The sequence below is a fragment of the Haliotis rubra genome, unplaced genomic scaffold (assembly GCF_003918875.1).
Source record: "Haliotis rubra isolate DU_JTF1 unplaced genomic scaffold, ASM391887v1 Scf586, whole genome shotgun sequence".
Lineage (NCBI taxonomy): Eukaryota > Metazoa > Mollusca > Gastropoda > Lepetellida > Haliotidae > Haliotis > Haliotis rubra.
Genome location: NW_025767286.1, coordinates 526529 through 542242, shown reverse-complemented (window position 1 = coordinate 542242; position 15714 = coordinate 526529). Strand labels below are relative to the sequence as shown.

General features: G+C 36.2%; 1 protein-coding gene across 1 annotated transcript in view; it reads left to right on the top strand.

Moving 5' to 3' along the window:
* The window catches only part of LOC124254909 (zinc finger protein 729-like), a 47705-nt gene that overhangs the window by 10615 nt on the left and 21376 nt on the right, over nt 1-15714 (top strand). Inside the window, exon 2 of the mRNA XM_046688749.1 lies at nt 8752-8850. The gene's annotated coding sequence lies outside the window, so the exon portion shown is untranslated. The remainder of the gene's footprint in view (nt 1-8751; nt 8851-15714) is intronic.

The window sequence follows — 15714 nt, the reverse complement described above, 5'->3', positions numbered from 1 at the left end:
ATTTTACAAAGATTAATATGTATTAGAGTAGTGAACTTGAAATGCTAATTACAACTCATTTTTTAAATACTTGACAGACAAAAACGAGGTGGTCATTAACTAATACAGTCATGCAATAAAATGCACGCATGCAAGAAAGACTGGAATTGTAATTAAACAATAAAAGTGATTCAAATTAAAATATTTATCAGTATATCTCTTTACGTTCACAATGGATGTATTCAAAGACAGGTTACAGTAGTATTTACCGTAGTGATGAATACAAAACTATGAATACAATGTGCAAATCTCTACGCTGTTGAGCGCATGTTTGTTCGTGAATATTTGTCAAATTTAATGGTTAGTTTACTTCATTCAAGTGTGTTATACTAAAACAACAAAATCCAGATTAATCGAAAATATGTTTTTTACAATCGATAATTAATTTTAATCCTTCTTTCGATCGATTTTTGATTATTTTCGATCATCGGAACCCCACTACACATATGTAATATAGAAGTTGTCATCCATACAGTATCTTGCCTTTATTACCAAATGAATTGCTATCACATTATTTACTAATGAAGGAAAAGTATATATATTCACTGGAGGTTGCAGCACCAGATTGTGGGTGCCTAACATGTCAACTGCCCTTTGGTCAAGTCACTTAATGACATGGGTGTTATGTGCAGCCTGCTTTTTTTTTTTCTTTTTAAAATCTTGGAATCTTTAAAATCACTGTGGAATTAATTTCTTACAGAGATAGATTCAGTTATGATCATATTTCTGGTGGGTTTTTTCCCCTCAAGAATCTGGAGATATAGACCAAATTTGAATAGGAAATGATATGGGATAAGGGAGGTAACTCCTGCTGGAAAAGGAGTGAAAAGAAGATTTCTCATGGAATGTAACTTGATTTAGATGTTCCTGTTTAGGCAAGAAATGTGATGTGACAGGATTTGACCAGAAGAATGATAATTACTTAATATTTAATCTCCTTAATTAAACAGATAGATATTTTGAAACTTTATTTTCTGTGTTTACTAGAGAAAGATTTTGATGCTAAAATTTTGTTACAAATGGGTTACACTTTCTTAGTAAAGTACCGATTCTAGTACTTTTGATAGGTTTGAAGGTTGTTTGTGTGGTATTTAACTTGAACCATATTTTTATTGTTGAATGTTAATCACATATGGATACATCTGCTTAACCAACTGCTGTTATAATGATAGGATGTGTGATGCCATAAGCTGTGACTGATGCTAACTATTTGAAACCACTGACTAATATGAAATGTTGGGCTGTTTCACAATCAAACAATGGAACAATTGGCTTGAAAGACAATCAGTATGATCAACTTAAAACAAAGAAAATAATGCTCACACAATTTCACCAATATATGTGTCCTTGTTTATAATATGTTGCTATAAATATGCACTTGGACCCCATTGCACAAAGCAGTCTTAGCGCTGTTGTAAACCTGTGTTAAAGAATGGGAGTCACAATCAGCTTAGTGCTAAGATAGCTTTGTGCATTGGAGCTCATAGAAATAATTAGGTTCTCCTCACTGCATCATTCAGTGTAAAACTGTTAAATATCAATTATTTTTTATTGTATGCTAATGAAACAAATCTGTTTTGGGTTGTAAAGGTGACAACCTCAGATTGAAATGCAGAATTATGTTTCACGTATGTATTGATACATTTTTTCCATATGAGTAGCTCCTGAACTTGTATGTTTTCTCTGCTACTATACTTTATGTGATATGATCCATGTCATACTTACAACCATTTGAAGGAAATTCAGTGATTGAATACTGACTTTTTATCTGGTATTCCTGGTGTTTCCAGATGTAAGGTCACTAGGGGTGGCTACTGAGGGGGAAACAACTATTGCGATAACGATAGTCTATTGCAACATACTATTGCGATAACGATAGTCTATTGCAGCATACTATTGCGATAACGATAGTCTATTGCGACCAACTATTGCAATACTAATGCAATAGTTATTTTCTTCTTGAATGGTCTCATTCGAAGTTATTTCCCATAGTTTATATGAAATAAATACAAGCTGAAGTAGTTTCAGTCTCTTTTAATAACTGACAAGAAACTTGAAACCCAGATCAACTTTGTTTAAGAGACAACAGGAGCAGATAACTCTAAATCAAAGTGTACGAATCTGGTACTTCCTGTATTCTGTGCTGCGCATTTGTCCAGGGATGTCAATTACTAAACTATCGATGGTCGCACATATTATCAATGCATCAATGCATTTCTACCATCAATTAATTGGGGGGGGCGGTGGGGTAGCCTAATGGTTAAAACATTGGCTCATCACGCTGAAGACCCTGGTTCGAATCCCCACATGGGTACAATGTGTGGTGAAGCTCATTTCTGGTGTCCCCTGCCGTGTTGTTGCTGGAATATTGCTAAAAGCGGCGTAAAACCAAACTCAGTCAGTCAGTCAGTCAGTCGGTCAATTAATTGCTGTTGGAGACTCAACAATTGCAATCCATCGATGGTTTGATGTATCATCACAGCCCTATAGGTCACTGTTGTAATTCTTATCCCCTTGAGGATAACCGGTTATGATAGGTTCCTTGTATTCTTTGCTTGGTGTGAAAGGCAACCAAATATATCAGTTGTTGACAACAGTTTCCATGTATATATCAAATAATGACTTGGTACATAGCCCGTCTTTGTACCCTGACAGTGTGGATAATTGGTCACAACAACCATCACTGGATTATCTGGTCCTGTTCAGATTATTTACAGACAATCACTATGTAACTTTAATACAGGGAGTCTGGAATATATGTACTATGCAAGCTGAAGTATGACTGATGCTATACTTGTCAAGTGTATCATTTCTCTGTGGCAGAATACACAGATGTGAAACAAATGGTTGTCAGCACAAGTGAATTGCATCATTGTCAGATTTTCACAATCATTTTATGAGAAAAATATAAAAAAATTATATGTTTGTTCAAATGATTCAGCAAATTGTAGAATGTGTATTTATTTTAAGTTTTATTTAAAGCTTTATGCATTTTGGCATAAAATATCTAACCTACTTCTCAAAATGAACATATTTTCAAAAATGTTTTTATCATAATGTAAACAATAGGCAGTGTTGGAATTGAGAATATTTGACAGAAAGGCAAATTTTAAGATAAAGGAGAGCATCTGAAGACTCTCTGGACATAGACTAACACTCAGTCCCTGAATATGTATAATTTTTTATGGTAACAAATAAACCCATTTATATTGAAAAGGAGCCCCAGTGAGTTGGGAGATTCTGAACTTGGGGAAATCTAGACTTGCTTCATTTATGGCTTGAGCATTGCAAGGAAGGCTAGACAGTAGGGAAAATAATGCGGTTCAGGGACTGTGAGACAGGCTAGTCTGGACGTTGTCAGGGTGAATCCGGGTTTGAATCTGTGATGAACAAATGCTCTTGCAACTAAGGAACAGTGTTGAGATGAGACGAGACCCGTCATGTAAGTGTCAAGTTGTTGTGACTCCAAGTTGCATAGTGATGAATGATGTTTAAATGAGATATGCTTTGCAGGTTACATTCTCGGTACACGAGACAAAAATGTGTGTTATGGTGGACAAGACAGATAACACAATAGTTTTAGGAAGAAAATATTCATGTCTTAATTAAGGCAACATTTTGCAATTACCCATTGAATCTGCCAGGGTGTAGTGTAAGATTTCAAAATAAGTTAAACTGGCATGCACATTGTATTTATGTATATTCTGAAAATGTACAGATATTTTAATAGTGCATTTAATTAATTTATGAAAGTTAATGTTACTAATTAAGTTACTTATCAAATCCATCTTTTTTATTAGACCTGTTGTATATGAAATAGAAGTATTTTAATACCAAAAATATCATTATAATAAATTGAATTGGGATTCTTGTTTGTTCCCCTTATATTCCAAATTGTACATGTTGTAGAGATACTTAACATGAATGTTTAAGGTTTTAACCTTATATACATATTGGGGTCCAAACTGAGTGCCTTGTTACTTTCTTACCTGTTCATAGGTAATTATAGTTGTGATACAATAATACAGCTTCTTATTAGGTCCCATTATACATCTGTGAAATACAAGTCACTTCTACATAGCAGTAGGAGTGGTAAGGTCACCTAGTGGATAAAACGTTCACGCCACAAAACAGGGTTTGATACCCCACAGGCACAATGCGTGAAGCTAGTTTCTTGTGATATATGCTGCAATATTGCTAAAAGTGACTCGGAATGAGGCTGTCTGTATTCCTCATTTATAAAACGAAAAGTCAAAATAATTATGTCTGAACATTTAATACACCAAAACCGAAACAAAATAGTAAACCCAATGAAAAATCCCCGCACTGTACATTCACCGAAAGTGTGAATGCTAACTAAGCTTCTATGCTTCTGTGTAAATGTCTTCCCGATAATGGAAGCAATCTAATAAGTAATTTGTAACTCCTGGCTGGAGCTCGATATGGACGACCCTGTCCCTCAGCAATATGTCTAACTAACTGCCAATGTTTAAACTGATTAACGCTGTCGTCAGCTATGACCACGAAATGCACGAGATTTTAAATCCCACGTGCATATACGCAAAGCGACGGGTGTATTCGGGCGCGCTGACCCAAGCTAAAAACGAAAACATCTATTTCCTTCTGTCCAGTGACGTAAAACTAAACTCACTCACTCACTACATAGCAATAACTCCAGTTAAAACTATGTTAACATGAATTGAAATTAACTTGAATTAGATTCGTGGAAATATTTCTGGCAGTTGCTGTTGCTTTCTGGCCCGGAAATGGCCGCTGATGTAGATTCGTGCCTGATGGAGATAGTGCTGCATGGCTATTCCACAGTATTTTACACATGTGTTTTGTTACCTGAGCAGGAAAGGTCTCCAATACCCCATGCTTGTCACAGGTGTAGGTTAAACTGAGAACTGTGTGTCTGTAACGGTTGTCCAGGTCTTGTATCATGGCAGCGATCATTGCAGCAACATGGCTGGTTCGTGAAATTCAGATTTGTTTGTTTGTTGTTTAATGCCGTACTCTGCAATATTCCAGCTATATGGCGGCGGTCTCTAAATAATTGGGACCAGGACCAGGCAATCCAGTGATCAACATCATGAGCATTAATCTATGCAATAGGGATGTGATAACATGCGTCAAGCAAGTCATCGAGCAGGCATGGTTTACTGAAGACTAGTTCTATTCCATATCTTCACTGGTGGTCAAATTCAGATATATTAAATATTTACTTAGTTCATAATGGCTGCAATCAAGATAAGTTATATACAAGAAACCTTGGTAGCTTTTTGAAAAATTATTAAGACTTTTGCAAAATTGGTGCCATAAATTGATTTTTCCATACAAACGGCCTTTATGTTTTGTGCATTAAAATGGACATTAAATATACCATTCAATAAAAAGTAGTGGATATTCCATTGTGCGAGCATACCACTAGCCACTGCCAATGCATATTTGAAAAGTAATATAAATCCATACAGATGAAACATTTCCAAAGAAATGGAATAAATTGTCACATTTTCCCTTAATTTCTCTTCATCATCTGTTTCCTCCTTGGCTTCATCATTTGCATTTTACTAATCTTGTAAATCCAATATCCCCTACTTTTTTGGCTGGTATATATTGTTTCCAATGACACGAAAGAACCTTTGTGCTTATTGCTTCTTGAGGCTTTATTGGATTACATTAACATCAACATTAACTTCCATATTAATCACGCTATTACAAAAAAATCTAGTGGCAGTGATAACCCTGTTTTCATGTCTTTTAATGTGTTTTAGGTGATATCTGAAAGAATTCTCACCCTAAAAAATATGAACAATAAGGGTAGTTTTGATTCCTCTGAATAATTCAATATCACTCCACCAGAACCAAAATGAACTTTCCTAAACATTTAGATATATTCCACATGTAAGATATTTGGGTCATTAGATCTGTAAATGTATACATAAAAACACATAGTCACTTTCTAAATATTTTCGCTTGTTTATTGAAATAACTATCCTTGAACATGGAATTGAAAACTATGGCCTTTGATGAGGGCACATCAATGGTTGTCATGCCAGCAGATCATCGTCATGCCAACAGATGTGGATCAGACAAGCAAAGAGATGAGGATAAATCTACCCAGGAAACCAATGTCTTTCAAGCCTTCAGTTCCTCCTCGTAAATATTTTGCAAATGTAGGTCCCAGCCATTACGGAAGTTACCTGTCAATTTGACAGGCCCCACAAACATTTGAGCCAAGCTAGTTTACATGGAAGCTGATAAAGATCTGTTATAACAAAGACCTGAAAATAATTTATTGTCTTTTTGTCTGATGTTCTCAAGGATTCTCTGTGTAGCCTTTCACAATAGATGATTACTCCTGAACTGCCGTAACTCTCGATCACCATATACACTGAAGCCTTTGTACACACACAAGCAGATAGCTTCTTTTCAGGTGTACAAATAATTCCATGGAACTGATGAATGATATTTTGAGGATTCAACCCTACAAACATTACTTACAAAATAGAGTAACCATGGTAACCTTTGTATTAGTTGTGAAGATGTTCTTTCAGAAAACAATCATACAAAACAGATATGACCAAGGTTAGAGTATAATTCTGAGAACTTTATTTACAACTTGGAGTAGAAGTCGTACACATTGTAACATTTTTGTTGTCAAGTCCTGTTAATCTGACTCGTTAATTCAACATATTAGATCATTCTAACCTTTTTAAGTTAACAGAATTTGACTATGTTTGTTATGAAGACTGTATTCATAACAATTGTATATGTTACCATGGCAACTATGTATTTCTACTATATATTTTGTAATAAGTGAAAAAAGCAACATCAGTTTTCAAGACTAATGTTTCAAATACATATTCCCAGAAACAAAAGGAGCGGTGGGGTAGCCCAGTGGTTAAAGTCTTTGCTCGTCATGCCGAAAACTCAGGTTCGATTCCCCAGCTGGGTACAATGTGTGAAGCCATTTCTGGTGTCCCCTGCTGTGATGTTGCTGGAATATTGCTAAAAGCGACGTAAAACCATAACTCACTCCCAGAAACAAAAACCTCATTGTGTTATCACCGTACTTCATTTGACTGTATTCAATAAATATGTGTTCATGTCGGCCACAAACTTTTCACAGTTTCAAGTCATCGAGAACAGATAAATAAATTGAGAGAGTGTCTTTATGGAGCTGCATTTTCTGTCATTATCAAACCAAACAGTTGGAGGCAGGTGAGCTTCAGAGCCTTCACACTGTCTTGTTTCCTAAGATTTGGATGTGGATGAATTAATCCTTTTAAAATTGATTTTCAGTTATCTCTCTCGATCATCAGATTGGAACAATATTGAAAATTGATCTGAGAGCAGTGTAAAATTATATTTGCTGATGCGAAAAAAAGACTTGCTGTTGTGACGTTGACAAGTTGTATAACTGAATGTTGACTTAACACTGAAAATTGATCACCAACATGTCCACAATTGTATTTGTTGATGTTTGTAAAAACAAATAGCATCTCTCAAGTTGAATATAACCCTCTGTGTTTCTTCAAACAGAACATTTAGGTATTGAAAAAAATTTGACTTGTGGGGAAAAACGTTAAGTATTGTCTTAATTCAAGGGGATCTTTCACTGCCTTGTCCTCCCTGAAATCATAATATTTGTTTTTTTTATTTCTGTACATAGAAGTTCTGTCATCGTCATTTGAGGAATTATTCATTTTCTTCATATGAGAAAAACTAAGCACCATAATGGATCATACAGTGATATAGAAACATTTTCTATTGAATACTTCTTGACTTTTTACGTGTTTGAAGAAATGTGGTTGCTTTCAATTATTTTTTCTTGTGCATGATGAATTATGTGTTTTTTACTTTTGAAAGGCAGTATTTGTGTCATTGCTATTTTTGAAAGAAGCTCTCTGACGTCCTGCACTTTTTTGTGACACAAGTGGGACTCCTGAAAAATAGAGGCAATGAAATGCCATGTATGCTTTCAGTTTGAAATCCTCAATGAGTTTTCTCAAAGTCTTGTGGTATTCCTAAAATCTTTGAAAATATAGCAAAATATCTGGAAATAAAAATAACTATGATAAAGGCCCTGTATGGTCACTGTGGTTGTAGATATAAAGTGTTAAAGATACAGTTAAATAGATGAGGAAAATGTATCTTTTATAGGCACTTCTAGTGTACAACATGATTGACAAGTAGCTTTGTAGCATGTTGACAAAGTGAAATAGTGGGGAAATATGAATCGCTGATCAGAATTTTCACAACGCAGAAATGTGCCTTCATTACAAACAAATGTAGAGACTGTTCTCTGAAAGATTACTTTCATCAGGGACACAATAAATATCCATTGTACCAAAAGTTTTACAAGAAATATGAAGGTTCTTGAGTGAAATTGTAACTACAGTATGATAAGCTTACAAATTCCCTCATATTATCCGTCGGAAGTTCAGTAACTGATTACTTTTAAACATATTAAATGAACATTATTAAATGAAAATATCAAAAGATGAATAGATTGCTTTCAAGGTGTGTGTTTGACTGTTTTCGAGATATATAGAATAATGTTAAACATTGAATTCAACTCAATTCAAGTCAATTATCATTTGGTAACAGTTCTGGGCTTCATTTGGTTTTTCAAATTAGGTAACTTTATTTCTAGGACTAAATATTTGTCAAGGGGTGTGTGAAATTCTATTGATATTATGTTTTCAGATCTGGCAATGGAAGGTGTTTGCAGAAACAGTTTTGTGAACGAGCAGCAGTTTTCTGAATGTACCTCCAGTGTCTAGAGGTGGCCTTCCCATGCTGCAAGTAGGTAGCAATATGCGTACATGTAACACTGCACTCCAGTCATTTTAAGGCTGAAGTGTTGCACAGAGAACATTGTGTATCTGCATGTAGAAACTTCTACTAACAAATTCATATTTATCAATTAAAAAAATGTTAAGTCTTACATTGGGATTTTGTTTATCATCTTACCATTTTTTGTTGTTGCAATTTGCATACAAAGTGTTCAAGAGACATTTTCTGGTACATCTTCTTTAATAAGAAATACATAATATTTATTTATGAATTATTTTTCTTAACATAATATTGAGATGAAAATGTAAAAATGTCTTCTGTTTGCTGTATATTGAATTTTATGGCTTGTGAATTAGTGAAGAGGGTATTAGCTGTGATGAAGGGCTGACTGTCATCTGGTCAGCTGTGGCTGGTATAAATGATACTGATGTATGAACTAGAACCTTCTAAAACACATGAGAGACAGCAAGTTGAAAGTGTGTTGTGTGAAAGGACACCTGGTCAAGTCATTTACCAGCGGTCGCTGACTTGATATGTGTAACTCTAAAGTAACATCATTGACTCCGGTGTCATCAAAATATGAATTCTACTAATTATCTCATTATTCTCTTATACCTCATGCACATTGCATTGAAAATACATTTATTACCTTCTTTATCATGATGATAAATGAGAACGTGATTTATTTGTGAGGTTAGTACATATATTCTTATGAGTAAGTGTTTTTAGAACTTTGAGAATTTTAAATTCAATTTTTGTTATTAAATGATAAACAAGTTTAAACTAAAAAGTTTAACTGCTATTTAACTTACGACTTGCATGATAGAGATGTAAAATGTACTGTCAGAAATTATTGCAGAAAATTTGTTTGAATGGAAGTTATATGGATTTATGACTTACCTTTGCAGTGTCAAACGGAATCTTTGTTAAATAGTTGCTATGAATTGGACAAAAACCGGAACATATTCTATTAAGGAAAATGCAAATTTTGTCCCTTTCCCTTGATTCTTCTTACAAGAAGTAACCAATTATCCGCATCTGTGCAGGAGAATTTGGTCACGTGACTGTATAAGAGACATTGCATTTCACTCATTTCATTTTTCTTAAGACAAACATGGCATAATAATGCCAGTAATTTGATTGGTCGAGCCATGTGGACATGTATCTTTGCTGTGGTTTTGACATGTATTCCCTGTCCATCATATTGCCTGTCTGCATGCTGAAGTGCACCCACATGCCAGACAGGGACCATTAATTTCACCAACATGTTCTCACTTTGACAGATGGTCATAAGATGTTATAAAAATTTGCTTTGCTCATAAATGTTGAGGAAATGTACAAATTTTTAGATTTATCATGTGTGGTGAAAATGTAATATTTATGAGGCTGCAGTGTGCTAATGTATTACTTTTTCAGAATTCTTTTGTTGGGCTTTATGTACAGTAAACTATGGTTGAAATAATTTCAAAGGGATTAATTATTTAAGTTTGTTTGTTGTAACCATAGCCCTATATTCACATTTGGACTAAGCATGCATCAGATGGCCAAAACCGCCAAACAGTTTGTTATATGTGTCAGTGTGTTTCTTATAAATGTAGTTCACTGAAGGGCATCACTGTCAGGGTGTATCTGAGTGTGTACCAGGGTTTATCCAGGTACCAGGATGTACCCATATACCAAAATGTATCACTGTACCCAGGTACCAGGATGTATCACTGTACCCAGGTGTATCCATGTACTGGGATGTATCACTGTACCAAGATGTATCCATGTACCAGGATGTATCACTGTACCCAGGTGTATCCATGTACCAGGATGTATCACTGTACCAAGATGTATCCATGTACCAGGATGTATCACTGTACCAAGATGTATCCATGTACCTAGATGTATCACTGTACCCAGATGTATCCATGTACCAGGATGTATCACTGTACCAAGATGTATCCATGTACCAGGATGTATCACTGTACCCAGGTGTATCCATGTACCAGGATGTATCACTGTACCAAGATGTATCCATGTACCAGGATGTATCACTGTACCAAGATGTATCCATGTACCAGGATGTATCACTGTACCAAGATGTATCCATGTACCAGGATGTATCACTGTACCCAGATGTATCCATGTACCAGGATGTATCACTGTACCAAGATGTATCCATGTACCAGGATGTATCACTGTACCCAGATGTATCCATGTACCTGGATGTATCACTGTACCAGGATGTATCCATGTACCTAGATGTATCACTGTACCAAGATGTATCCATGTACCAGGATGTATCACTGTACCCAGATGTATCCATGTACCAGGATGTATCACTGTACCAGGATGTATCCATGTACCAGGATGTATCACTGTACCCAGATGTATCCATGTACCAGGATGTATCACTGTACCCAGATGTATCCATGTACCAGGATGTATCACTGTACCCAGGTGTATCCATGTACCAGGATGTATCACTGTACCCAGATGTATCCATGTACCAGGATGTATCACTGTACCCAGGTGTATCCATGTACCAGGATGTATCACTGTACCCAGATGTATCCATGTACCAGGATGTATCACTGTACCCAGGTGTATCCATGTACCAGGATGTATCACTGTACCATGATGTATCACTGTACCCAGATGTATCCATGTACCAGGATGTATCACTGTACCCAGATGTATCCTTGTACCAGGATGTATCACTGTACCCAGATGTATCCATGTACCAGGATGTATCACTGTACCCAGATGTATCCATGTACCAGGATGTATCACTGTACCCAGATGTATCCATGTACCAGGATGTATCACTGTACCCAGATGTATCCATGTACCAGGATGTATCACTGTACCCAGATGTATCCATGTACCAGGATGTATCCTACCCAGGTGTATCCATGTACCAGGATGTATCACTGTACCAGGATGTATCCATGTACCAGGATGTATCACTGTACCCAGATGTATCCATGTATCAGGATGTATCACTGTACCCAGATGTATCATGTACCAGGATGTATCACTGTACCCAGATGTATCATGTACCAGGATGTATCACTGTACTCAGATGTATCCATGTACCAGGATGTATCCATGTACTAGGATGTATCCATGTACCAGGATGTATCACTGTACCCAGATGTATCATGTACCAGGATGTATCACTGTACCCAGATGTATCATGTACCAGGATGTATCACTGTACCCAGATGTATCCATGTACCAGGATGTATCACTGTACCCAGATGTATCCATGTACCAGGATGTATCACTGTACTCAGGTGTATCCATGTACCAGGATGTATCACTGTACCCAGGTGTATCCATGTACCAGGATGTATCACTGTACCAGGATGTATCCATGTACCAGGATGTATCACTGTACCCAGATGTATCCATGTACCAGGATGTATCACTGTACCCAGGTGTATCCATGTACCAGGATGTATCACTGTACCCAGGTGTATCCATGTACCAGGATGTATCACTGTACCCAGGTGTATCCATGTACCAGGATGTATCACTGTACCCAGATGTATCCATGTACCAGGATGTATCACTGTACCCAGGTGTATCCATGTAGCAGGATGTATCACTGTGGCACAGTTCGAATTGAGTGAGTGAGTGAGTGAGAGAGTTTGGTGTTATGCTGCTTTTAGCAATATTCCAGCAACATCACGTCGGGGGACACCAGAAATGGGCTTCACACATTGTACCCATGTGGGGAATCGGTCTTCGGCGTGAATGAGCCTAACGCTTTACCACTAGACTACCCCACCGCCCCTCACAGTTCGAAGATGTACCTATGTATTGGAGGATATGGGTATGGTGGGGTAGCCTAATGGTTAAAGTGTTCACTCATCACGGCGAAGACCCAATGTCTTCCCCTCATTTCTGGTGTCCCCGCAGTATTATTGTGAAAAGCGGCGTACAACTAAACTCACTCACTTGTGGGTATGACAGACTTGGTGTAACACTTTGTCAAGTGTATAACTGTTCAGCTGGTCCCCTGGCTTTAGATGCATTGATTGGTTGTGGTTGGGGGTGTGGGTGGCTTATAGTTGACACCATATCAGTCATTTTGCTTCTGGTACTCAATATGATTAAACAAACGATGCAGATATATCAAACAGATCCTGAAGTGGTGAATTTTTGCTGTTTGTGGATTTTTTGCATCTTTGTTTTTGCTGTTTCCATGGAAACAAGTTAAACTTGCCTTAAAGGGAGGTAGGTGTTGTTTTAGAAACTAAAACACTATTCAGTATTTTCTGTCCAAACTGGGGACATGTATTAATCAAGAGCTGAAGTGGAGCCTTTTACTATTTAGGAATTTTGTAAAAAAATGATTTTTCACTTGTCATGCCAACAATTTTGTCTTTCACTCTGTTTGTAGTGGCATGTTTGTCCCAACCATATCTCTAAACCTATTAGAGACTTTCTCGAAAATGTGCCCACTGAAAGACCAGTTTGTCAGTAGGTGCCCTTTGGTGTTTAAGGGATTTTTAGGATTTATATTTTTTCTTTGACTCATGTTGGTGTGTATCTGACAGGAATAGAAAGTTCTGAATCTTTATTTCAAAGCTTAATAACCACGTATGTATTCAGACAGAAAGATAGGATAGAATTCTCTCATCAGGTTGGACTTGGGGACATGGAGATTTGTCATCTTCTGAAGACTCGTGTTTTGAATGTTACTACCTCTGACATGAAAACAAGGCCAGGAAGTTTTCATTAATTTCATTAAAATGTCTTTAAACTTTCATGACAGTTATGTGTGATCTTCCATACATACCACATAGTTATTGTCATTCAGATAATGATAATCTGTAGGATATTTCTCACATTTATAATTGTTCAGTTTGGTAGTTGTGAGTGACGACGTCTCAATGTGACCTTGATACTTGACCTTGTCCTTGTTGGTGATCCTAGATCACCTTGCAAAGCAGCAGGGGGTCGTTATCGCCAGTAGGGGATTTCCCTGTCAAGATGATTGACAGTTTGTTCGTCTCCTATCGACCTTGATCACATGATTATTTTCTTTGTCATGGTTTTTGACCAGCAAGATTTATGTGTGTCAGTTGAGTCCTACAGCATATGGAGAGTACATGTAAACGGAGGTTATTGCTAGGATTAAGGGTTGAGTCATCGTGGTTTAAGTCAGATTTATAGCTGCAGGTTGCGTGAAACCCAGATAGTTTATTTTGATGGTGTTATTTGATTTGGAGGTTTCATGTTTTAGACTTTTGATAAGATTTATTTGCGGGATTATGGGCGAATATAACAAAAAGCTGTTTAAAATTTATTTCTGGCTGTCATTAAGATTAATTAAGAAATATGCTTCTTATATTTGAGTTATTTTTGTGGGGATTTATATTTCTTAATGACTCAGGCATCTTTTAGTTTTGTATTAGAGATTACATACTTGCAAACAAGAGAATAATTTCAGTTAAGTATTAATCATGTTAAGCAGGTGTCAATGAAAAATTTAGGGATCGAGCCAGGTCTTCAGGGGTTCTTAACTATGAATTCATTTGTGTGTGTACTAGTGTTGGGAATTGGTTGAAATCTCACAATTGATGATTGCTTCATTACAAACGAACAATCATCGAAAAAAATTGGTTATTGTCACTTTTCAGATTTTTCTATCCAGGTTGTTATTGCAGATATGTATAACATGATGCAACTTGCTACTTTAAAGTGATGACTAATAATATCATGAACAGAAACTTCCTGGAGTCTTCAAGAAATATTTAGTCATGACTTTTCAGCTAGTGAAGTGAGTTTTCCAAGACTTAAGCAAGTGTTCAGGCCCTGACAACTTCGAAGATATGTTCCATCGTCAAATGTTTCAAAGACTAAAACAGTAGTCATCGATTGCTTGGTCGTTTGGTCACTGCGACCAATCTTTGATTATTTCAATTAATCAGAGCACCACTAGTGTGTACCATTTCCTTAACTATTTTTATATCTGTATGTCTTTGTTTGATTTAGTGGGAATGTTATTAAATGTAGAATTTGGACAAACTGCACAATTAAATTTTTGGTATTATGATTTGGTAAATATACCTGTTTGATAGCATCTGATGATTTAACAGACTCCATCGAAATTTGGTTTGATGATGATATTAAAAATGGATATTGCTCTTACTGTTATAATAACTAGCTTCTCGTAAACTGTATGTTTCTCTAAGCAAAATGCATGATATCTGAAATCCACGGATCTTTGTTAAATGACTATTGTTAAAAAGTTAGATTGATCTTTGTTTCAAAAACATTACATCACTGATAAGTGACTGATCATGATTGAGTATTGAAAGAATTGTGAAAAAGAGCGTGCCTGAAACAATGTTGTACTTTTGTGGTGCACTATTGCATGCAAGTATTCTTTTGCAGCAGAAAGGCCTGCAGACTGGCCATGCAGTGTTACCTTGTCATGACACACATGGGCATGCACTGTCATGTTGTTGTAGAATATGTGGATGCACTATGATATTGTCATGGAACATGCATGCAATGTAATATTGTCATCGAACATAGCCACATGCAATGTAATATTGTCATCGAACATAGCCACATGCTCTCTAATATTGTCATGGAACATAGCCACATGCACAGTGTTCACGAATGGTGTTTCAAAGTAACAGGACATTGGGTCCTGTAAGTTTAAGATGTCTGTCTGACCCATTGAAAATTCACAGGACCCATGGAATAAAATTAAACACATATTTCAGATTTAACATTTCTTATAATTGGCATTGAAATTATTAACAAACATAAGAAAAATTAAGATAAAATAGACAGCAAACAAGTGTCACATGTCACATATAACAACTTCAGTCAAAGTCATTGTGAAATATACAGTCAGACACT